The sequence below is a fragment of the Ptychodera flava genome, assembly GCF_041260155.1.
Source record: "Ptychodera flava strain L36383 chromosome 3 unlocalized genomic scaffold, AS_Pfla_20210202 Scaffold_27__1_contigs__length_13241970_pilon, whole genome shotgun sequence".
In the NCBI taxonomy this organism is placed as follows: Eukaryota; Metazoa; Hemichordata; class Enteropneusta; family Ptychoderidae; genus Ptychodera; species Ptychodera flava.
In genome coordinates this window covers 3,828,598-3,854,183 of record NW_027248281.1, presented here as the reverse complement: position 1 = coordinate 3,854,183, position 25,586 = coordinate 3,828,598, and the positions used below count along the sequence as shown (strand labels likewise).

Below are 25,586 nucleotides of genomic sequence, written 5' to 3'. Positions count from 1 at the left end.
CTGTACCAAGAAGTTCTCTGGACGTACACTGTACATTTAACCCTATCATTTTCAGGAAATAAAGGTCTGCATGTTTAAATGATTGACTTATTGGCTTATGAAAAATATATTAAGGATCAGAAGGATGTTGTTTTCCCAAGTTAGGAGCGTATCAGTATCACCATGGAGCTAATGAGCTCTGCATGGCAGGGCTGTGTGTTACCGTCGTTATACGGCCTCCTACCACAGGCCGTATAACGTTGGTAACGCACAGCCCTTCCATGCAAAGCTCGGAGCTACCACACTCTTTTGGTAGTACCGTGGTATCATATTTTGCTTTATGTTAAGCTGCAGTTCCTAAACTAAAGGTTTTGCCTTTTTTCGAGTTTAAGCTTTTAGTTTTCAGGGTTTGAGCAAGTTGGGGTACAACAGCAATATTGCCCTATGCTAGGAGGATATGTGTGCCACTGTCACTGCGCGAAGGCTTAACTTACCCAGAAGAGCTCTCTCTACCCGGTGCATAGGCCTTCGTGCTGCGATTGTGGTTGCACCTGTGTGTGATGAGTGCTGTTGTTGGAGGCAATCAAAGCAGCCAATAGCTGAATACTCTTACCATTCTCGTAGGGCTTCTCGTAGGCAGTCTAATTAGACTGCTACACCAAGTCTATGGCATATATCATGTAAATTAGGCAGTAAATATGTACCCTTTCACTTTGGCTTTGAACTGCAGACATGGAATGTCGTGATTCAACAGGCTGTCCAATAATGCCAATAATAAATGCCCAAATTGGCTCATAATGGAATAGAGCACACTTATACTCCATTAAGAGTGATTGTAATAAATAATGCTCTTCACATGTTTTCTTTTATATTAATCCACATGTGCCTGCCATTTTTTCTAGGAATTATAATTTAACATTCATCAAAATATCAGTGAAATTCATAATTTTGGAATGTATCACATTGACAATTGAGGGAAATACTAGAAACTCAATGTGACACTGACCTCCACAACAATGTTATATAGTCATGTACAGTGTATTGAGCAGTTCAATCACTACATGGGGAGAAAATATGGGAAAGTATATTTAAAATGTGTTCCTGGTACAGATAGAACTACATGTGTGTGCATGACCCCATTATTCACTGAATTTTATAATATTCCCGATAGACCTGTGTAGTGAGAGAACTGAAAATACATGTGCCCATAGCAAATCCAGTTTTACAAAATGTACTATGTGTTCCAGTAGACAATGAGAAGTTTTGGTCATGTTGCCCTGTTTGTGGAGAAAGGTCAACAGAAAGGCTATGCCTATTCAAGCAATAATTTAAGCAAACAATTCAAAGTATGGTCATAGATTGAATGCTATTGTGTGAAATTATGATGTTTTAACATTGATAATACTTTGTCAATTTGTTTTGATACGTTTCTTTGCATTTTAAACATATCACAGAAAGCAGCCTAGATAATAGAGGATAGACTGATCCTGATTTGACACAGAAGTGGCAAACACTATTTCATGATCAATCAAGTCTTCATATTCTGAAATGACATTGGGATTTCACCATATTTAATCAAGTTCAATCTGAATACGTGATCAACATGGCTGATTCACTCTATAAATTACCCACATTAAATTTCACCAAATGTCATATATCCTGCCATCACAACCCAAATGAACACTATCCAGTACCCACGTGTTAAAGCCAATATAAACTTGAAAAAATGGCACACGTAGCCATACCAATCAGATGACTGTACCTAAATATTTAAATATACTAAAATCACTTTTCTGGAATCAAAATTATGAAATATCACACCAAAGCTTGCTCTTAATTTCAAACAATAGTATCTCTAAAAACTAAAATTCATGTACCTAAAAAGTGACTGATGCAGGGTGGAGCTTGGCCTTAACCCTTTTACCCCCAGTTTCCTGTATACTGGTCCAACTTTACCATAGAAAACAATGGATTTGGGTAAAACCATGGTGGTGAAAGGGTTAAACTTTAAAGGGAAGTGGCTTATGCAAGAGAGGTAACTTTTGTTGATCAACAAAAAGTGGAATGAGAAATAATATCGTCAAATAGTTAGGTTCAAGATTGACTACATTAGTAGAACAATTTATGATATTGTGGTAATATCCAGCAGTGCTTTTGTTAAGGGCGGTACCTAGGTAAGTGTTACCAGGGTCCCCCCAGTCATTTTATCAGGGTTAGCCTTGGTATATCAGTGCAGTCTTACAAGCGGACAACAGAAATTTTACCAGGGTTCCCAATGTTCCCCAACCTTAGCAAAAACACTGTCCAGTGTTTATCAACAAAACACACTACATGTACAATGTGCAGCCAGAATGCCATGAATCACAATATCCCTTTATTATTGTGGGTTAGCTGAGAAACAATAGATTGGATTTGCTATAAACTTAATGGCGATAAGAAAAGCAACAAGAGAGACAATCCTATTTAAGATAATGGTGGGGAAGAGATACACAGATAGTTGGGAATGAGCACTTAATAGAAAGTAAGAGGCAGTGTGCGAGTGTCTCATGTGACCATAATTGTCCATACAAACAATTTGTTTTCTACTTTTAGTGCACCGACAACAAGCCCAAAAATTTGTGACCCTCCCCCTTAGAGGAGCTCAAAAAATTGTGACCCTCCCCCAAACAGAGGCTCAAAAATTTGTGACCCTCCTCCAAATCCCCCCGGCCCTCCCCCTGCTAATTTACGTCCAGTCCCTTACATGATCTATTTTTGGTGGATAATTAAGTCGTTAATTGTACCAGAAAACAAGCAGTTTTGAAATAATCCATAAGTGCGATGACTGCAATTGTGATCATAAGTTGTGCAGAGTGTGTTGCCCGATGCAGCGAGAGCTGGACGCTGACACTGCTCGTTGCATTTGATGTCAAATTTCGTCGCAGTCGCCAGGAGTCATCCCGTTGTTATTTTGAACTTCTTGGTCTATATCGTTAGAACATCCTCGTCTGTTACAGCCCAAACTTTGGTAAAGAATATCTGACATACCGTTACTCTGAGGAAGTATCAATTTATTAGTGTATGAATAATACTAGCTTAATTTCAAATAGCGGTAGGCAAAGTGCACGGTGCATGCGATGTCTCCCTAGGCTAATTGAATAATTTGTGTTTGTACACCACACCCAAATGTGCTACTTCAGAGATGTGTTTCATCATCAATCCCAACTTATTTTCACCAAGATGTGAGTTACAGACCCACACTTTACCTGTGTATCAAAATTCGGTCTTCGGTCTTTGAAACAAAGCGGACTGTTTCGGTTTATCTCGAGGGTCTATGGTTTAGATAGGTACGTTCAAATGCCCCGACTGGGCAATTTTCGAAAACGCTGGTTAAGGGGCCCGTTTTACCACCGCTAAAACAGTATTTTAGCATCGCTGGAATGAGCTCTCGTCCAATCAGAATGGCGCATGGTAGCATGATATAATATAGTATTGTTTTTAATAGTGCAGTCAGCGTTGAGATGTTTATGAAAGGCTGTGTCAGAAAGTTGCCTCTGTGCTTCAGCAATATACAAATATTTACGCCATATGGGTGATCATGTGGGTTGCGTCTCGAAGGGAGAGTCCCACAGGACTCACGTTTGATGTTTGTAGAATATGGGTTGGGCCCAGTGTCCGAACCATTGGTAGAGTCATCAGTTTTAACTTATTATCTCAGATTGGTAACAATCACTATATTTCTAAGTGTATGGATTCATGAATTTTACACAGCTTGTCTCGGTTCCCACCAGACCAGTGTCAGGCACTCTCCTTGATCTCGTGTATGTCAGCTGCCCACAGAATTTTTATCTGTCTGTGTTGCTGAAGTTGGCCTATCTGATCATTATCCTGTTTTTGTTGTACGGCGTTTGAATGCAAGCTCTGATACCACTGGTTTCCATATTACGATTAAGTCAAGACAGTTTCATAATTTTATTCCCGATCATTTTGTTGGGGATCTGGTTTCTACCTCATGGCCAGATGTCCACATGTCTGATGATGTGAATACTACTTTCAATGAATGGACTAACTCCTTCAGTCGTATTTTCGATGCGCATGCACCGATTATCACCTGACGTGTGAGTAGGATTAGGCAACCACCATGGTTCTCTCCTGAAATTCTGGATCTTATACGTGTCAGAGATTACAATGTTGGCGTTCTGTTATTGATATTTTGTCCCGTGGTAACAGTCAGTCTCTCAGTTCAACTTTCTACCATGAAGGTAAAGGAGCCTTCAGTAATTACAGGGGGTGGGCCTGTGGAATTTCGCGAACACCTGTACCGTAAAATGTGACCGTCCCCCCAATCCTCCTGTCTAAAATGTGACCCTCCCCCTTGTCCGACATTCTAAAACTTGCACTGCATGAAAACCCAATAATTCAGATAAATTCACATTAATGAGTTGCCTGTATTATAGTGTAATACACGTGAATTCACACGAATTCACATGAATACAGGCTTGCGGAATACAAAAAATGGATTCTTGACTGTATTCATCTGTATATGCACTCTTCAGCTAAACACAGGCAATAATCCATGTGAATACAGTAAGTATTATAGGGTTTTTATGCAGTGTTGACCCCCCCCCCCACCTACTGCGGTATTCTCCCCGGGAATAACTAAAACGGTATCAGCTAATTTACATAACAATTGGTTCAATTGTTATGTTAGGGACAAATTACAGAGGGGAGGGCTGGTGTTTTTGGAGGGATATTCGCAATTTATCACTCAAGAAAGTTTGAAAAGATATGGTATTACATACATTTTAGGGAGGGTCACCATATTTTGTGCAACTATAAGAAGGCAAGATGTAGCTGATTTAGTGCTTCATCCAAAAATATCAAATCATAATACATGGAGTCTATCAGGCAAATTATTGACAATTTACCCCCACAAAACATGCTATATCTGTATTTTATATATGTTTGATAATGTGTTTGCTTGAAAAGGGAAGTAAAATGAACATTTGTGTACAAGAAATTGATTTCTGAATTTCATCTAAAAAGTTGGTTCACTATCCATAGTGTTTATGATGAAATTATGAATAGTTTTTTTCCAATACAAAAATAGGTAGATCTTTGCATTTGTGTACTCTTGATTATTGATATTAATTTTCTTTATTAGACCAGAGTGGTTACAAGTCTACGGTTCTGTAAAAAATTTGATTTTGGAATTTCACCAAATGTCATTCAATACGCTATGCATTGGAAATTATGATGAAACTATGAATAATTTTTTTCAGTACAAAATTGGATAAATCTGTGCATTTATGCATGCCTGATTATTCACATTATTGTTCTTGATAAGACTAGAGTGGTTACAAGTCTATGGTTGTGCAAGAAATTTGATTTTGGAATTTCAGCAAAATGTCCATACACTATGCATTGGGGTCTATGATGAAACTATGCTTCTCAGCTGTTTTTATAGTTAAGCGGTGTAGGGCCAAAGTAATTAAATTCAAAGTTTCACGTCCCCCATGAAATTCTGAAAGATGGGTGGGTAAAAGGTTAAACACACACACGCATACACCCTCCCAACACACACACACACACACACACACACCACAATTTAACAAAAACTCAGATATCCTTCATTTGATGAATATCTGATATAATATGTCGATGTGTATGTGACAATATGATACACTGCACCATCTACTTGTGTTATATGACCACATGGAAGATAGTAGTGACTTTTGGTGTTTAGTCATCATTTGCTGTGGTCGTGTCAGTTTTACATTTATCTCTTTTAATTTCTCGCAAAGTTTGGCCATCAGAAATTGCCGTTGATTGACGTTATTCTGAAAAATATTGAGTTAACACGATTGGAACTAATTTGGGATAATTGGATAGTGAACTATTGTCGGTTTAGTCTGCAAATGTAAGCTCATCTGCTTTTCTCTTTAAGCAATGCACTTGTTTCTATGAGTAATTTGCAATATTGCAACCTTTAGCGATATTGCACTCATCGCTTTTTAGAAATTTGAAAAATATAAAGATCCAATTCAAAATTAGTTCAAATCGTGTAAGTTTGTTTTTCATAGAAAGCTGTAAAACCCAACGCTCGCGGACGCTTAACGTGGATTATTACACCTCACGTATTATTCAGGTACTGTGATTGGCTGAGCCTCACGCACGTGATATAGAACAAAAAATGATAGAACATGGCTTAGGTGATATAGCCCTGTCGCGTGTGCTGATATAGCCCTGTCGCGTGCTGTGATATTTAAATAATAACACATGAGAGCGAGGGCAAGATCACGATTTATTGCCTGCCCTCGGGATGGTGGTCATGATCGAAATATTGATGATGCCCGAGCCGTAGGCGAGGGCATCATCAGTATTTCGATCATGACCACCAGCCGAGGGCAGGCAAAAAATCGTGATATTGCCCAAGCTCTCATGTGTTATTATTTTTATTACACCGAACAAGCAAACATGCAAAGAAACAAAAACACAAAGACTTCTTCGAGTACAGTTCGCCTTCTGAGTCCGGACCTCAGCGTAAAATGTTGTCAGTGCCGAGTCTAGGGTTGCTGCTAAAGTTTGCCGATCTCCTCGGTGGCGTATCCAAATTTGTTGCTTGCATAGTCGCTGAACAAAAAAAATTGCATTCCTTGTTGCCATTTTCGTTCGTTTGCTGTTTACTTGCATCAAAATACCGTCTAACTGTGCCGGTGACAGCTCTGCATGACGTTTCGCAGCCATAAGTTGCCAACTGCAAAGTACAACAAGCGAACGACAATTTGTTTTGCGCAGAAAGGATGCGCAGTAAGTAAAATGACGTCATCCATGTAATATCAAATGCAGAGGGCATCATCACATTCGCAGAGGGTATCATCACGTTCTTTTACATGTCACGTGAGTCGTGTTTAACCAATGGCAGTGCACGCTGAATGAGTGAGGTGTAATAAAGCCCGCTACCACGTTCTGGAATACGGCGCGTCCTTTCTGCGCGTACCAATCATCGCGTACATTTGCTTGTTATTTTCTGTAAAGCAATGGCTTTTGAAAGGGTACAATAAATTAGCTCGACCTGAAGTACACGACGACGTTTAGTACATTATACGAGAAAAGCTTTAACAACACTGTCTTCTTTTTTAAACGTTAATTCAACTTCATGTAGCATTACGATCGAGCAACAAATAGAACGTTTCACTGTGGCGAGTCTCGATCGACGCTTGGCTGCATTCTGAGCAAAGTTTCGAAAACAAAAGTGTTTGTTCGGTGTAATAAAATTAATAACACACGCTAGCACGGGCAAGATCACGATTTGTTGCCTGCCCTCGGGCTGGTGCTCATGACGGTAATATTGATGATACCCTCGCCTTCGGCTCGGGCATCATCAATATTACCGTCATGAGCACACTCCCTATGGCGGGCAACAAATCGTGATCTTTCCCTTGCTGGCGTGTGTTATTATTTAAATACACATTCTTTGGCCTTTGCAAACGCTAATTATGTTCGTGAACTTTTATTTAATATCGACGATATAAGACAATAAAACCTCTGGAGAATTTGTCACAAATTTTAGGTTGTTTTTTATAACTCCTCTCTCTCCTCTCTCTCTCTCTCTCTCTCTCTCTCTCTCTCTCTCTCTCTCTCTCTCTCTCTCTCTCTCTCTCTCTCCATGAAAAAAATTTATAGGAAGGCATGACATTCCAGGCCATTACCTGGAAACTAGGTCAGAATAATCTGATGTTTTAGTGATTTGACTTGTTTAGCTACTAATGCGGAAGTATATCTGACCTTTTGAGTATGCATGTATGTATGTATGTATGTATGTATGTATGTATGTATGTATGTATGTATGTATGTATGTATGTATGTATGTATGTATGTATGTATGTATGTATGTATGTATGTATGTATGTATGTATGTGTGTGTGTGTGTATGTATGTATGTATGTATCTCTTCATCTAAGTGGGTAGGGATGGAGGAAGGGAGGAAGAGTAAATGAATGCTTATCTATCTATCTGTCTATTATCTATCTATCTATCTATCTATCTATCTATCTATCTATCTATCTATCTATCTGTCTGTCTGTCTGTATATTTGTCTGTCTGTCTGACTGTCTGTCTGTCTGTCTGTCTGTCTGTCTGTCTGTCTTTCTATGGCCGTTATATCCTTATCTATCTATCTATCTATCTATCTATCTATCTATCTATCTATCTATCTATCTATCTATCTATCTATCTATCTATCTATCTATCTATCTATCTATCTATCTATCTATCTATCTGTCTATCTTTCTTTCTGTCTGTATGTTTTGTCTGTCTGTCTGTCTGTCTGACTGTCTGTCTGTCTGTCTGCCTGCCTGCCCGCCTGTCTGTCTGTCTGTCTGTCTGTCTGTCTGTCTGTCTTTATATGGCCGTTATATCATTTAATGATAATGGCAGATATTTGGCAAGTATAACCAGTATGATAGCGAGTCAAATTTTCGATAATTATAGTATTGCAGGGCAGCTTACACTGGGAAAAATCCTTGATATACGTTCAGCATATTGACGTATATTGACGTATATGGAACACTATTGATTGCATACATTACGTATATCTCTATATATGTGGTACATTGCAATACGTTGATATTCGTAGCGTATTTCTTGCAGATCATGAGTATACGTAGTGCAGATCTTTGTACACTAAGTGTACACTGTAGTTTTGCATTTTATTAGTATACGTACGTGTATACTTAACGTATTTGACACATGTACAGAATCAGTATATTGTGCATATATTGTTGTATATCAAGCATTTTGCCCAGTGTTATCCTAGCTCGCTACCATTGGGCGATAGCGTAGATTCAAAGGAGGAACACAATGGGAAAGAAATAGATCTGATAAAACAAAACCATGGCTCAGTGGAATGAACCTTTTACATAGAAGTGGCAGGTCTGTCGATAGAGCTTTATTTCGTCCTCGTCTACGAGATTATTAAAATAAATTATCATTCAATATTTTAATTGGCTGCTTCACGTCAGTGTTTATTTCAGTATATTTTTATAAATCTTAGGTGTCAGCATTCACATATTAACGTGCCCTCACCTTGGGAAGCACTACATCACGATTTGCAGGAGTTTATATTGCATGTAAAAAACTTTTTTATTTACTATTTGCCGATGATTTGTCTCTTTTTAGTACAACAGCTATTGGCCTCCAGCGTCTTTTAAATAATTTATCTTTGTATGCACGTAAATGGAAACTAAAAGTAACCTGGTAAATCAAAGATAGTTGTGTTCAGACGTAGAGGGAGATTAAAATCGTACGAAAATTGGTTTCTAGATGGCAAGAAACTTGACGTTGTACCTTTCTATAATTATTTGGTGTATTGTACTATCTTGTTCAGGTTCATGGGACCAAGCTCAACGGCATCTAGCAGCCAAGCCTCGAAGGCAGTGTTTGAAGTTAAGAAAGCCATCGCTCGATTTGGTACTATCGATGTTAATCTTGCATTCAAAATATTTGATAGTAAAATCCTCCAATCTTAACGTATGGGAGTGAAATGTGGGGCTTCCACACGGCTGACCAAATTGAAATAGTGCAAAATAAATTTTGTCGTTTCGTATTGAAATTGTATGGCAATGCATCCACCCTCGCTGTCAGGGGTGAGTTGGGCCGTTTTACAATACGCACATGTAGACTTGTAAAGATTATTAAGTATTGGCTACGTTTACATTACAATGCCACAACATCGTCTTGTGCACAAGTGTTATTTATTTCATTGTGAAGAAGCTAATTAATAAGTTTAAACCATGTTGGGCCTATGATGTTAAAATGTTGTTGTTTTCCTTTGGCATGGGTGAAGCATGGCCAAACCAAAGTGTGGGTAATAATATTGATTTATTAATTTATTTAAACAGAGATGTCGAGATATTGACTCTCAGATTGGAGCTCAAATTTACATCTTTTTTCCCAAACTTGACTGTTACCGTACTTTCAAATATTCTTTTAAGCAAGAGATGTATTTATATTGTATTGAAATGACCGTACGTACAGAGAGGCCTTGTGTCGCTTTCGAGGATCTATGCATTCCTTACGCATTGAGGCAGATAGGAAATTACGTAACGAACGTGCAGAAAGAACCTGTGCTTACTGTATTTTAAAATCAATTGAAGATGAATTCCACTTCTGTATAATTTGTCCTCTTTATCAAGATTTAAGAACAAAATACATTCCAAAATATTTCTACTAAACCCGTCAAACCAAAATTTAGTTTGCTCATGCAGACTCAGAGTACAACTGTTTTACGCAATCTAGCGAAATTTGTCTTCTTCGGTATGAAGAAGCGTTCTGAGACACCAGCAACGATGTAATAACACCTGCTTTTGTATAGCTATTGTTACTTTCTTTTTTTCTCACCAATTCCTGAGAGAGCGTCCTGTATATTTGTTTGATACCTGATATGGAATACTTTGAGGCCAGTGGTCTATAGTATCTGAATAAACTTATTAACTTATTATTAACGTGCCCCTCCCCTCTTATTACCGTAAATTATCAACAATCAACTTTAGAGAAACACATATCATACTACAGAAGTTGCTTAGAATACTGCAACCTTTTGTACGTTTATTTTCCACTTTCATCGGCCGTTAATGTCAAATTCACTTTTTCTAAAAAAAATGTCATGACATCCCTCTTCATATATTTGAAAGTCGAATTGACTCTCGAAATAAGGAAACCAACGTCATTGGACGATTATTTGACTAACAACTACACTCATAATTGTTGGACTAATACTGGGAATCAGTTGAACTCAGACCCCCATATCTGGCGTTATTATGATAATCTAGCACTGGTAGTGAGATATAATCTCGACATCATTATATGCTATTACATTTTTACGTATTGAGAAACCACAAAGCATTTGAAATACCTCCAATATCAGCGGATATTTATAATTATTACAAAATGCGTTAACTAATGTGACAAACGCGTTTTATTACAAAACGCTGATACCCTTATTACAAATCGCGTAAACAATATTTTATTACAAAATGCTGATACCCTTATTACAAAATGCGTAGACCATTTTATTACAAAATGCTGATACCCTTATTATATTTTGCGTAGGTTGTTATAAAATGCTTGATAATACAAAATGTCGCAGTACACTCTGTTTGGGGCAATACTTCGAAGTCAAATCTTCACCGTATTTACAAACTCCAGAATAGGGCTGGAAGAGTAATTTTAGGGTTTGTACTGCGGCATTTTGTAATATGACGCATTTTGTAACAACTTACGCAAAATGTAATAAGGGTATCAGCATTTTGTAATAAAATGGTCTAAACATTTTGTAATACGGGTATCAGCATTTTGTAATAAAATATTGTTTACGCGATTTGTAATAAGGGTATCAGCGTTTTGTAATAAAACGCGTTTTGTAACATTAGTTAACGCATTTTGTAATAATTATAAACATCCGCTGATATTGTATGTATTTCAAAATGCTTTGTGGTTTCTGAATACGTAAAAATGTAATAGCATATAATGATGTCGAGATTATATCTCACTACCAGTGCTAGGTTATCATAATAACGCCATATAAGGGGGTCTGAGTTGACAGTCAAAATGCAATTAAAGACAGAATGAGATTTATTGTATGCGATTTATAATTAAGAAAACAAAGTTTTAGTAGGTTTTACATACAGTACTGTACTTTGAAAAGACAATATACTGCAGACCTTTCTGCATTTTTTTTCTCTTCAATGTTACTGTTGGTGGATGGAAAGAGGAAGGCTTGGAGATGACATGCATAGCTCAGAATATGATAAAAGACAGCGACATCATCAACATTGACAGTGTTGTGTTCTAAGACCTAATTTTATTATACTAATGATGTACATGCCACAAAACCCACCTTATCCAGAAATGGTTCCCTTGTGACATTTTGAGGGTTTTGGTCTGATTTTTAGGGCGTTGCTACATTATTTTTACTTTTTTTACTAAGGAAAAACAATAAATATTGTTTTTGGTTACAATAAAATTGTGTATTCTTATGTTTTTGCATGTATATTGGATGAAGTTTGCAAAACTCGAATAATCAAATTCTGAGTTTTGCAAAATGATTGTAATGTTAGTGTACACTGTGATTTGAACGGAACTTTCATTGGGTTCATAAAAATGATGTCACAAACATTTTCCTGGAACCATCAGTTGTAGACAACAGAATCTAATATACATTTAGACATAATTGAGAAATGGGAAGTGATAAATTCTTTAGAATGTCGTCAGAAAGAGAAGCAATATGTAAATATCATTGTAAATTTAGAATACTGGTAGCCATTTTGAATATTTAATGAGGCCATGTTACCAGTATTTGCATATTTTTGGGGCAACTGAAATACTACAATTCCAAAAATATCTTGGAATTGTGGACAAAGTTTGATAAATTCAATAGTCAGATGTTATAAAATAGGATACCTTGACCGGTCTGACCCCTATTCAAGGGCGCTGTGTGTAATTCTTCACTTATGAGTGAAGACAAGAAAATCTGTGTAAGGTTTATCAAATCTGTGTAAAGTTTATCATAATATATTAAGTTTACATAAAAGTCCATGGTCATGGGACTATAAAATGTGATTTAGCATTGGATATGATACAATATGATCTATCGATTCCTTTACTGGAAAATTGGAAAACAAGTAAAAATAATGATAAATGTATATTGTTGGCGGCCATTTTGAATACCTAATTAAGTCACATGACCAGTATTAGCATACTTTTGGGACAAGTGTGTCATTGTCATTCAAAATATAATACTTACTGTGGGAAATATTTCATAATATTAGGTGCTGGATGTTATGTTACATTATGCTTTGACCGACCTAACACTTATACAGAGCCTTTGTTTACATTACACTTAGCAGGTCAAAATGATACAAAATATCAGTGTTTTTCAAAATTTTTGTCACAATTTCATTTCAGTCCATGCTGACGTGATAGAAAACAGGTTCGGTGATGAAAAATGATGGATTAATGAGGAATTCCTATGAAAATAAAATGTTGAAAAAATACAATATTTTACATATTGGCGGCCATGTTGAATACTTAATGAGGTCACGTGACCATAATTTGCATATCTTTGGGACAAGTATTTTATGGCGATTCCAAAAATATAATGGTATGGGGGACAGTCTTTGTTAATTTAAGAAGTCAGACGTCATGCTAGTGCTTCCAAATGTCAACTCCACCCCAGGACCTTGGGGTGCAAAGGGTTTAAGTGGAAAATAAACGTACGAAAGGTTGCAGTATTCTAAGCAACTTCTATACGTATGATATGTGTTTCTCTAAAGTTGATTGTCGATAATTTACGGTAATAAGATGGGAGGGGCACGTTAACATGTCAATGCTGACAGCTGATATTTATCAAAATATACTGAAACAAGTCATTGACAATGACATAGTCCCCACTTGTAATAGGAGTATTAGTCTTGATTGGGCAGGGAAATGTGGTCATTAAGAAGTATCACTGGAGTGTATATGTTGAGATCTATGGGCACATAGGTCTATGTCGTTGTTCCCAATTTGAAACACATGAGGCATGTCTAAGTTATGGTTCTAAATCGGGAAAAAAGATCAGACCTTTAGCTGTATTGGCCAGTCAAGAAATACATATGCGCAAAATAAATGAGGTACAAGATGTGACATCTTAAGGTCTAATATCCTATCAAAATTGGAGGGTATAGAACTTGTGATTACTGAGTTATGCATATATATGTAATATCAAGGTCAAAGGTCACGTGACATTTTGAAAAAAAATATTGCTAATTAATCCCTATATGCCAAAAATCAGACCTCTAGCTCTATTCGCTAGCCCATACTTAGATATGTGCATAATTAATGAGGTAAAGCATGTGTTGTCATAAGGTCTCCAATCCTACTAAATATAAAGGACATAGCACTTGTGGGTACTTATTTATTGACATAAACGCATATTTTAGGAAAAAAGGTCATCGAGGTCACATGACATTCGGTAAAAAAATGTCTATCCCATTGTTATCCCTATATACCAAAAATAAGACATCCAGCTTTATTGGCTTGCTCAGAATAAGAAATGCGCATAATTAATGAGGTACAGTATGTGGCGTCATAAGGTCTTCCATCATACCAAATATGAAGGGTGTACCACTTGTGGTTACTGAGTAATGGACAAATATGTATATTTAAGGTCAGAGGTCATTGAGGTCACGTGACATTTTGTCAAAAAAATTGTATTGCTAAATTATCCCTATATACCAAAAATCAGACCTCTAGCTCTATTGGCTCGCTCAAAATTAGATATGCACATAATTAATGAGGTACAAGATGTGGCGTCATAAGGTGTTCAATCATACTATACATGAAGGGTGTAGCACTTGTGGTTACTGGGTAATGGACAAATATGTATATTTGAGGTCAGAGGTCATCGAGGTCACGTGACATTTTGTAAAAAAATTGTATTGCTAAGTTATCCCTTCATACCAAAAATCAGACCTCTAGCTCTATTGGCTCGCTCAAAATTAGATATGCGCACAATTAATGAGCTACAATATGTGGTGTCATAAGGTGTCCCATCGTACCATATATGCACAGGGGGTTGCCTACATGTCCGTCCTCAGGGGTGGGTATGTAGTTGTTTCGTTATATCGCTAATAAAGATATATTTTAGGCTACCAGCCTTTGGTGTTTTGGTCTTAACTTAGCACTGCCCTTGACAATCTTGCGTATACTTTTTATCAACATGCTGCATCTAGTATCTGATGAGTTTGAGTGCCTAATTAGCCAAAGCAATCAAGGGTAAATTACTAATCTGTGGACGCTCTCACCAGATTATCACCGGATTAAATTTGACAAAGTCAACAACGAACGCACCAGCAAGGTATCATACCTAGGTATCATATACATACATACATACATACATACATACATGCGTTGCACTAGTGTCTGAGTGCTTACTTTGCGGTATTTCGTAATAGTCGCGCCAGCGGCTTACTGACTACGCATGCGCTTATTCACAATAACTATGCGAGTAACCGGAAGTGTACCCTTCTGGGCGCCGCCATGTTTTTTTTTTTGAGTACTCGTAAATAAACAAAAACGAAACAAATTACTATTATATAACATGCCTTTTATAAAATATACCTCTTTTATTAACCAGTAAATGTTATTATGCACCTTGTCGCTGATACAAAATATCGTTAATATAGATAAAGGGAGAAAACTGTCGTGCATACGAACGGGGGCATACGCAAAGAATGCTGGGATTGAATTATAGAAGAGCGCCCCCTGTGTCAATAATTAGATTCAAACATTGCCAGTTTTTAGACGGAACGCTATAGTTTTCAGCTTGCAAGTGGAAGGTTGGCAGTGCGGTTACCATTGCAATGATAATGATTGCATAATACGTCCCTTGTTTATCGCAATAGGCTGTTATCATTGTAAAAATTGCCAATTTTTGTCCAAAATTTTTACCCGCTACAGAAAATCTATACCTGCCCTGCTGCAGGGTTTGAAGTCGTGTACGTACGTGAACTGCTTTCATCAGAGGGAAACTGGGCATACCGGTAGCTGTCAATAAACGTTTATGAAGTAACAATTACAGTTTATCATGAATCAATACAAATAACATTGCCAATCTTAATAACTCCTGGCGCGACACCAAGGGCTGAGCCCTATATAATATTAATTATTATTATACATCTCCTTTTTTATCAAGAATATATGCACCCGTCATTTCTGATGCATTATTCCATACACTTCAGAGGTACATTCTGCATCGCTTTCTTAACTGCGAGCGGGTTAAGGGTAAGCGCCATCTTTGTTTACATCGCGCGCTCATCCAACATTCGATGTACGAGCCGAGCAGCGAGGTCGTGCCATATTTGTAGAGTGCCGTCTTGGTGAACTTTCGTTATTACCTCTTAACATTTTTCACCTTCAAACAGTCGTAATACATTTACTTCTGTTTCTTTTATCAGAAGTTATTTTCAAAGTACAGTATGGAGTTTCAGTATGGAGCCATTAAATGACGCAATGTTTATCATCAAATATGAAAGTAAAGAGGTTATTGCATGACCGTTACGTGCCCGTTTTTACTGGAGCTCGATTCTATTGTTTGCGAAGACAGATGTGTAATAATTTATTTTATGTTATTATATTTTATTTTATCTGAGTATCTACCTGTTGATTGCTGGTTGTCTGCAATACATCAGAAAGAATGTCGTTATCCTCTATTTAATAAATCAACTGACTGTGCATACCAATGATTCTCTCAAATATATGATAATAAACTAGTCAAAATCTAGTAGTTACCTGCCTCAGATGATCAGTTGGTAAAAATACTGATTGACAGCTATCTAAAATTAAGTCTTTCTAATTTGAAATGGAAGTCAGGGAGCGATCAATTTTTGTACTTACTTAACGAGTAAACACACACTTTGTAATACCATTCCAAAGTCAATAAAATATCTGTTAATGCTTTAAAACTGGGAAAAGTTTTTAAAATTATTACAAAATGCGTTAACTGTTATTACAAAGTGCGAATTATTACAAAATGCTGATACCCTTGTTACATTTTGCGTAGACAATTTTTTATTACAAAATGCTGATACCCTTGTTACAAAACGCGTAGACTGATTTATTACAAAATACTGCAGACGTTATTACAAAATGCGTCAGTTATTACAAAATGCTGATACCCTTATTACATTTTGCGTAAGTTATTACAAAACACGTCAGTATTACAAAATGCCGCAGCACAGGGTTTGACATTAGTGTTCCCTAACGAACCATCTTTTTAACTTTGCACTGGTTGACCTTCGTATTGTCTATTTTACCGCGTTATTGACATTCAAATCATTGAATGGCCTTGCACCCCCTTATTTGACTGACGTTTTTCATCGAATTTCATCGAACACACCGTGAAGCCAGTCATGGAAATTTGTGTGTTTCAAAATTTAAGACTACCACAGGTCAAAAGTCTTTCTCTTTCCGTGCTGCGAGTACTTGGAATACAATTCCCCCTGCGATTAGAAATAGCTCTACTTTACCGACTTTCAAAGTGAAGTTGCGAGATTATCTTATGACGAAGTTTACAAATGAGGGTTCAGATTGAGATTAATTTATTTTCTTTTGTTGCAATGAGATGTTACTAATCCTTTTTTGAACATTTGGTGTATTTACATGTATATTGTATTTGCTATTTGTTATTGCAGAGGGCTCTGATGTAAATTACAATTTGATTTTGTAACTCAGATTATCCTCTTTAATTAAAGTGTAATAATAATAATAATAATTAATATAAGTATTATATAGAAATAATAACGCGAATAATAATAGGTTCAATTTCCGTGAAAATTTCACAAGTAGGTATTTTGGGTCGAAAAGACCAATATGATATCGATATCACTGCCCCATGTTTCCATGGTAACCATTTTAGGGGTTGAAAATATCATTTTTTCTAATATCCCATGAAAATTACTTTGATTGATATGAAAATTATCTAGTGAGGGAGTTCGGGTCAGAGAACACAAAAACCAGACTTATTTTAATGTTTCAAGTTGCCATGGTAACTATTTTGGCATTGAAAATGTTCCTTTTTCCCTTATTTCTATTAAAAATGTACTCGGACATAAATCCCGGTATTTTGGGAATAACCTCATTTTTATACACCTTTTTTAATCCATTTTACCTCGAAAAAATCAAAATTAAAGCTTTTTTGGGGATGACCGTCCCGCACTGCACTGAGCGATCGCGAGCAAACTGAGAACGCGTTAAGCGCGTCCGCTAAGCGCACAGAACGAAATTTCAAACCCGCGCAGTGCAGTGTACGTGTGAGAAATTGTAGGCCGGCAGCATAATTTCACCCGAATTCACAGGCTTTTGATTCACCACTACTAACGTTGTGAAGTACCCAATGTTTAGAAGTATTTCCCCGCATTGACGTAATGGTGTTTTGAGGTCAAAGGTCAAATAGCGTCCAATAACACCAAAAGTTATTGTACTCCGCGGCAAAGTAGCGTCCTCTGATACCGAAATTTACTGTACGAAGAAAACTCCAAAGATTGCAGACGCAGGTGTATAATAATAAAGATAATGTATATTGGGGCCATTCTGGTCAAAATTATGCTTTCCGTTAATTTTAGTGTGTTAGAGTTAATTTTATATAGACCAGAAATAATTTTTCAAGCATTTTTAATTTTGTTTCATGCAGTCATCTCAAATAAGTGTTATGTAGTATAATACTAACTTCGCATTCATCAAATTAAAGCGCAGTGGTCGTCGCGCTGCGCGTGCGTGATTTTTTTGTTGATAAACATAAATTTTTGTAAACATAAGTCTTCTCAACTTCAATAGGAGTGAGATGGGAGCAGTCCCCACTTTGTTAAGGCCTTTGTAAGACTCAACATCATCCAATAGTAAAATATGAAGATCGGAAACGAACTTCAGTGGTGTATTTCTATCTATAAACTCATGTAGAGCTACGAACACTGGGACACTTCACTCAGCACATTATGTCGCTGAGTTTACTGCACGCAGATACAGTGAACAAAAAGGTTTGATCGCGCGCGATCACTTTGGTTGTACACAATGCTATGTACAGGACAGTGAAAATACATAACTAAAATGATCAACATTGCCTATATATGTAGACCAGCAACAAGCACAATGCCTAACACAAAAATTACACTCAAGACCATGATCGGCAAGCCAGAGCAGGACACCAGAGATGTTGTTGGGAGACGGTCACCGCGTACGCCTTGGCGTACACGGATATAGAGAATCCAGTCCCACAACGTACCGGCCCGCGACGACTTGGCCCACAACCAACTGTTGATCACCATGTCTTACTTCTCCTAGTATTACATGGTAAGAAATAGTACAATGACAGGAAACAATAGACAAAACGAGCGGGTTTTCGCGGCATTTGGCGGGAAAATTGCACGGCTACACCGTGCATAGACGTACAGTATCGAGATATCCTGTGCCCCGGTCCTGCACGGTCATGGCAGTGATCCAACCGCTAGCTGGTGTAGGCCTACCGGTGATGGGCAAACATCGTTGTTGTACCTCCTGATTGCCGGGTAGGTCTGAATTCTCTTTCAAGTGAGATAACCCCCACATAACAAGAAGACCAATGAAAGGTCCTTCGCTTGACTTGATACCTGTACTCGGAATTCTCGTTTGCACCCCCAAACGGGGTAAACTTTGTAGTTGAGTTGGATTCTCCACAGCCGAGTGAAGCGCGCCATATACCCAGTTTGACACGGACGTTCATACAGACCACGGAACGGAACAGATGCAGAGATGCTTCTTGCTGCAGCGGGCATTGCTCTGCGAGCTGTAGATTTCTGTAGTTTGGGTTGTTGTCTTTGTACTCCTGTCGGGCCTCTTGAAATGAAAGCTCTCGTTCTTGCTAGCGATGTCGAAAACTAGAGCCCGGTCGTTGATAGTCTGTTGGCGCATGATGGTTGGCGTATACATGCGTACGTCTAGCTCTATGGCTCGAGCGATAACAGTAGCCGAGCCCCATTCAACTGATTCAAGAAAATCATGAGCAAATGTGATCTCAATCCAGCGTGCAATTATTGTTCAATATTCAGCAGACATTTAACTTAGATTAATTGACCTTTTATCGCGTGTTACATTTGGTTAGTTGGTATGCTTGTGACAGATCAGTCGCCATTTTAACAAGCGGCAATATCGCAAACATTACAATCAACCCGTAACATGAGCGGCGTTCTTGGATTTGTTTACAACAGAGGGGGACCCCCTCAGGAGGATGCGCAGCGCGACGACCACTGCGCTTTAAGTTTATGCTCCAGGCTTCAAATTAATTTTATGTGATAAAATTAATTCTACTAGTATCTCAAATTAATTTTGTGAACCCAATTCCCCTTAGCACCCAAGATTCACTGGTACTTTATTTATTTTATGGATTGACAATTAATGATTTGTTTGTCTCATTCCAGGAAGAATAATGAAGACAAATTATGACCATGTAGTGGTGCATTATTTTAGTGTGACCTGCGTGACCCCATAAACTCTATGACTAGCTAGATCCCTTTCCATGGTAGCAACGGCTTAATTTGAACATGGTGCCTGTATACCTTTAAGGGACGGACCATTAGATCTTGGAGGGGGGTGGTCAAAAACAGAAAAAAAAAATTTTCAGAGCAGAAAGTTAGGAAAAAAAAATTTTCAAACTAGTTTGCAAAATAAAAAAAAATAAATAAGAAGACAAGGCGTAAAAAAAAATCTGCAAAAGTCTTTAAAATTTTGAATTTTTTTTAGATTTTACCGACAGAAAGCAACTTTCTGTATTTTTTTAGTACATCCTCCCGGCACATTTTATATTTTTTATTTATACATTAAGAGTGACTGTATCCCTTATACTGGAAGTTGTGATTATCTTATCTTTTCAGGACTTTTGTATTCTGATCACTTGAAAATTATGAAATTATAGAACCTGTTTTCTACTTCTTTCCTGCGTACAAACCAAGCAGGTACACTTGGTAAAACATTGAAACTATGGTATGGTTGTCAAGACAGAAAGTTGTATTTGCCTTTTAAGATCAAGGTAAACAGATGCAGGCCACATCAGTTTCATTTTTTTCACAGCATTTTATTGCAATGATGAATGCAAGAATGGGTGAACAAGTAGAAACACGTCAATAATGATAAAACAACATATCAAGTCATTATGTATTATTTTGCTTTTAAAAAGGCATTTTCAATTCTTTTTTCTCAAAAAACAGCCTCAAAAAACAACAGCAACACATGTTTTAACATTCAACAATACACTACGTAGAATGCCATCTATCCAACAAATCCCAACACAAAAACACACAGAAGGGTTGAACTTTGAAAGTTTCTCGATAGCAAATACTGAATAAATCTGCATGAATAATCGTTTTTGTGTAGCAAATTTCAAAGAAATTGGACAAGCCCTTTCAGAGAATACAGATTTTTTGACCATGAATGGCATAAATTGCCCTAAAAAGACAAATATTGAAATTTCAACACATCTATACACATCCAATCAATTTGGACATGCTGCTACAGAGAAATAGATGTTTTGATCAAAAAAGGGCAACAATTGCTCTAAAAACACAAATATGCAAATTTAACTATATTATTAGCTTATTTTAGCTTCTCAGCTTGTCAAAATCAATTGTAAATCATGAGATATGCATGATGTTTGGTGGGGTGCATGTAGCCATTTCACCACGCAGTAGAAAGGGAAGCCGGGAAACCAAAATAGTCAATTTTCAAAACTATAGGAAGCTACTGAGGAGCAAGAAGACCATGTTTCAGAGGAAGATGTGTAATGCGAAAAAAATGCTCCCAAAGTGCCACCAAATAACACCATTTTTATCTCTAATTTTCAAAAGCTCCAACAGCAGCAGGGGGGACACTCCCCTCCTGACCTCCCCCGCAAAAATACTCCCCAAGTGCCACCAAATAACACCATTTTAATCTCTATTTTTCAAAAGCTCCAACGGCAGCAGGGGGGCACCCCCTCCTGACCACCCCCCGCAAAAATACTCCCCAAGTGCCACCAAATAACACCATTGTAATCTCTATTTTTCAAAAGCTCCAACAGCAGCAGGGGGACACCGCCTCCTGACCTCCCCCTTCAAAAATACTCCCCAAGTGCCACCAAATAACACCATTGTAATCTCTATTTTTCAAAAGCTCCAACAGCAGCAGGGGGACACCCCTCTCCTGACCTCCCCCTTCAAAAATACTCCCCAAGTGCCACCAAATAACACCATTGTAATCTCTATTTTTCAAAAGCTCCAACGGCAGCAGGGGGGCACCCCCTCCTGACCACCCCCCGCAAAAATACTCCCCAAGTGCCACCAAATAACACCATTGTAATCTCTATTTTTCAAAAGCTCCAATGGCAGGAGGGGGACACCCCCTCCTGACCTCCCCCTTCAAAAATACTCCCCAAGTGCCACCAAATAACACCATTGTAATCTCTATTTTTCAAAAGCTCCAACAGCAGCAGGGGGACACCCCTCTCCTGACCTCCCCCTTCAAAAATACTCCCCAAGTGCCACCAAATAACACCATTGTAATCTCTATTTTTCAAAAGCTCCAATGGCAGGAGGGGACACCCCCTCCTGACCTCCCCCTTCAAAAATACTCCCCAAGTATCACCAAATAACACCATTGTAATCTCTATTTTTCAAAAGCTCCAACAGCAGCAGGGGGACACCCCCACTCCTGACCTCCCCCCCCCCCGTGACCGCTTGCGTGGCCACTTGTGGTGCTTTGCACCACATCTTTGCCCTCTTTATCTTCAGACAGCGACGAACTAAAAAAAAAATTATAAATCTGAAAATTTACTCTGAAAAAAAAAATTTTCACAGCTAATCTCAATTGGAAAAAAAAAAATTCAGAAATTTACAATAGTAAAAAAAAAATTTTCACAATTTCATTGTGACCACCCCCCCCTCCCAAGGTCTAATGGTCCATCCCTAAACACTTTTTAAAAACCCAGCAGGCCAAGACAAGGGGGAAATATTACAAGATATCACGTTATAATACTGCCCTACTTGACATAGTATAGGGCTCTCACTTGTGCGAACGTCGTAGGAAACACTTATTGCAACAATTTACCCTAAATATAAAGAATCGGCTGTCAATTAAACTGCAGTTGCTAACCAACCGGAGGTAAACAGTGAGACTAAACGTGCCCAGAAATACGAGCGCAATAGACTAATCGTTTTGGCGCGTGCCAACTCAAAATTATAGAAAACCGCAAAGACTAGTCGTTTTGGCGTGTGCCGGCTAATCGGCTAACAAAAAACAGGAAACCGCAAAACCGCAAAAAGTGATAAAGAAATGTAAATAGCTATGGAATAGTTTCTATAAAAATCTCTACATATGTATATCAACCTGAGGAATAATATTTTGACCTGTAGCACGATGCTCAATGGAATAGCCAGTATTATTGTGAAGGGCGTTAGTCATATCAAACTACTGACGTGCTACAAAAAAATTAATCTTTCCACCTTTCAGCTTGGTGAAAAACGCATTTATTGATTCGCCAAAGGCCTGTGGATTCGCTTATTTTTGCACAAGTTCTACATGGACATAGGAAAAAGTTCGACTCACCCTCTGGATTGTTGAGCATACAACTGACTGTTTCAGTGAATCCGACATGATGAGAGTTCTCGAATCAAAAACTGTACTGTAGCCGTGCTCGAATACAAATATCGTCCCATTAAATTACGTCATTGTTATACAAGAGTTAGCATTCCAAAGTCTGTCAAAGTTTGGAGTAGAGGGCGGCATTTCCATCTGAATAATTGAACGACGTGAAACGCAAACATTTCCATCACATATGTTCCGGCAATATGTACAGTAGAAATACTGTTACGCTGCAGTTACGTAAGCTTTAAGCTTATACTCCACAAAATGGCCACAGGCGGCATGAAGTTTCTGAAAGGATTTCCTAAACGTCCTACTTGGTACCTTAGACACTCACATGTGATATCCTGAAAAGTATTCTCTGCAGTAATTCCAGTTTCTGTTGACATTCCATCATTTTTAAAGCTAACGACACGATAGCACGATAGCACGAGACGTTCTACTGTCACGCCACGCACTCTCAATTGCGCATGCTCTGGAATCGCGTCGCGCCTCTGAAGGCGCGCGCGTGTTCCAACAGAAAAGAACGCGAATCGCAGGGTCTCTGCCAGACTACACTGGTTAGATTTATATAATGAACTTTTAATATTACCCCTAATGTATGGAAAATATTCGTTCGATGGTCGCAGCATAGCAATTTCACTGCAGAGAGAGAGAGAGAGAGAGAGAGAGAGAGAGAGAGAGACAGACAGACAGACAGACAGACAGACAGACAGACAGTTAATTTATATTGGAAATCTTTTTCATAGGAGAGAGAGAGAGAGATAATTTATATTGGAAATCTTTTTCATAGTCGTGACTTTTGATGGAAGAAAATTGCGCTGCACGTGCATCAATGGGAAGTCACCCCATTGATAAAATTAAAATATACAACATCTCTTTATCAGAATTCCCACACAGCCTCAATGAACTATTATTAGATTTCTATATAATACTTATAGCCCCTAAACTTGTAATAATAATAATAATAATAATAATAATAATAATAATAATAACAGTATCCAATTGACGTTCATAAAAACATCTTTTAGCGCAAACGACGAAAAAATGCACATGATGACGTGAAGTGAATTCATCAGTGGAGTTCCGATGAGGAATGATTTTCAACTCCATTGAAATAGCAGAATGTTTAGATGAGAAAAGGGAAAGTCGGGTGGAACGGTAGCAACAAGTGTTATTTGCGATGGATCCAGCGTAGTGTTTTGATGAGTAGCTGTCGGATATTTATCAACAAGGTTTTGCGTCTTTTTAAACTTCTGAGACGTTTTAGAACTTATATAGGGACTCGAGTTAATATTCCTTTCGTTTCGTATTTAATGAATGTTGACTAATCGAAGTAAAAATAGAACACGTTGACGCTTTTGATTAAGCGTAAATCTAAAGTACTGCCACGAATTTTTTTAAAGGAATTGGATACGTTGTTGGTGTAAAAATAGATGCACGTGAATTTTCGTCGCGATGAATGGCACACTCGGGCAGGGTCAGTCAAGACTTCCGATGAGTCGAAGTGTAAACTTCACGTGAATGTGTCTAACGTCGATTTATATAGATAATGTTACCAATGAGCAAACAGCGGTTACGAAAGCAGGTAGAAAGAAAGGAGGCATGACTACAGAAAAGGGTTTTAACAAATGTTTATTTAGCCAATCTGAATCCATGAGAACTGATGTCAGGATGCAAGAAAGACACAATGGTCCTCTCAGATGACAATGAACAAGACTCAATTCGATTGAAAGACGGTGTAGTTGAAGCAAAACGCGGTCACAAAAAAGCAAGCGGAAAACAAAGTTGTAACACATCGACGCGAAACCACCAGGAACTGAAGCGCGTAGAAAAAGTGACTGTGGGCTTGGGCCATGAATAAACGTTTTGTGTATTTGTTCTAGATGGGTTAAGTTTACAAACTAGACTTAACTATGCTGCACTTGATTTATTCTTCATCATCGGGTTACGTGGATAATTTTGTTTTCAAGATTCGCGAAGGCTTACATTAATGCACTTGCGACTTGTTAAATAAGTAAATCAAGAAAGAAAATGACCTACCAGATTTTTCAGATACATAACGCTCTGCCATGTTTGGAAACTACGGCGACCAGGACGTCCTTTCTTACTTGTGATGAAACGTTATGCTGTAGAGCGAAGAAGCCGTTCAGAAGATATGCTTGCCTTCACTTAGTAAAAACACAAACTGTGCGCAGCAGGGAAATCATCAATGTTTCGATCGGAACCAAGCGTAAAGTCTATCAGTGTAATGCAATCTGACTGCTAACAATAAATTCTAGTGACGTATCGAAACATTGGTATATGGTATCGAATGAAAGCGTCCTTCTTTTGGTGGGCGTGTCATAGCAAACATGTAATGTTGTTCTGCAAAACGTTAGCGTAGCTAATATCAGAATATAAGAACTGTGTTAATGGCCAACCTTTTAAAAGACACAAACTAT

At 37.9% G+C, this 25,586-nt stretch overlaps 1 long non-coding RNA gene across 1 annotated transcript in view; it reads right to left on the bottom strand.

Moving 5' to 3' along the window:
• The window catches only part of LOC139126332 (uncharacterized), a 238,889-nt gene extending 213,576 nt beyond the window's left edge, over nucleotides 1–25,313 (bottom strand). The window contains exon 1 of the long non-coding RNA XR_011550535.1: nucleotides 25,186–25,313. This is a non-coding gene — a long non-coding RNA (uncharacterized lncRNA). The remainder of the gene's footprint in view (nucleotides 1–25,185) is intronic.
• Nucleotides 25,314–25,586: the final 273 nt, after the last annotated feature.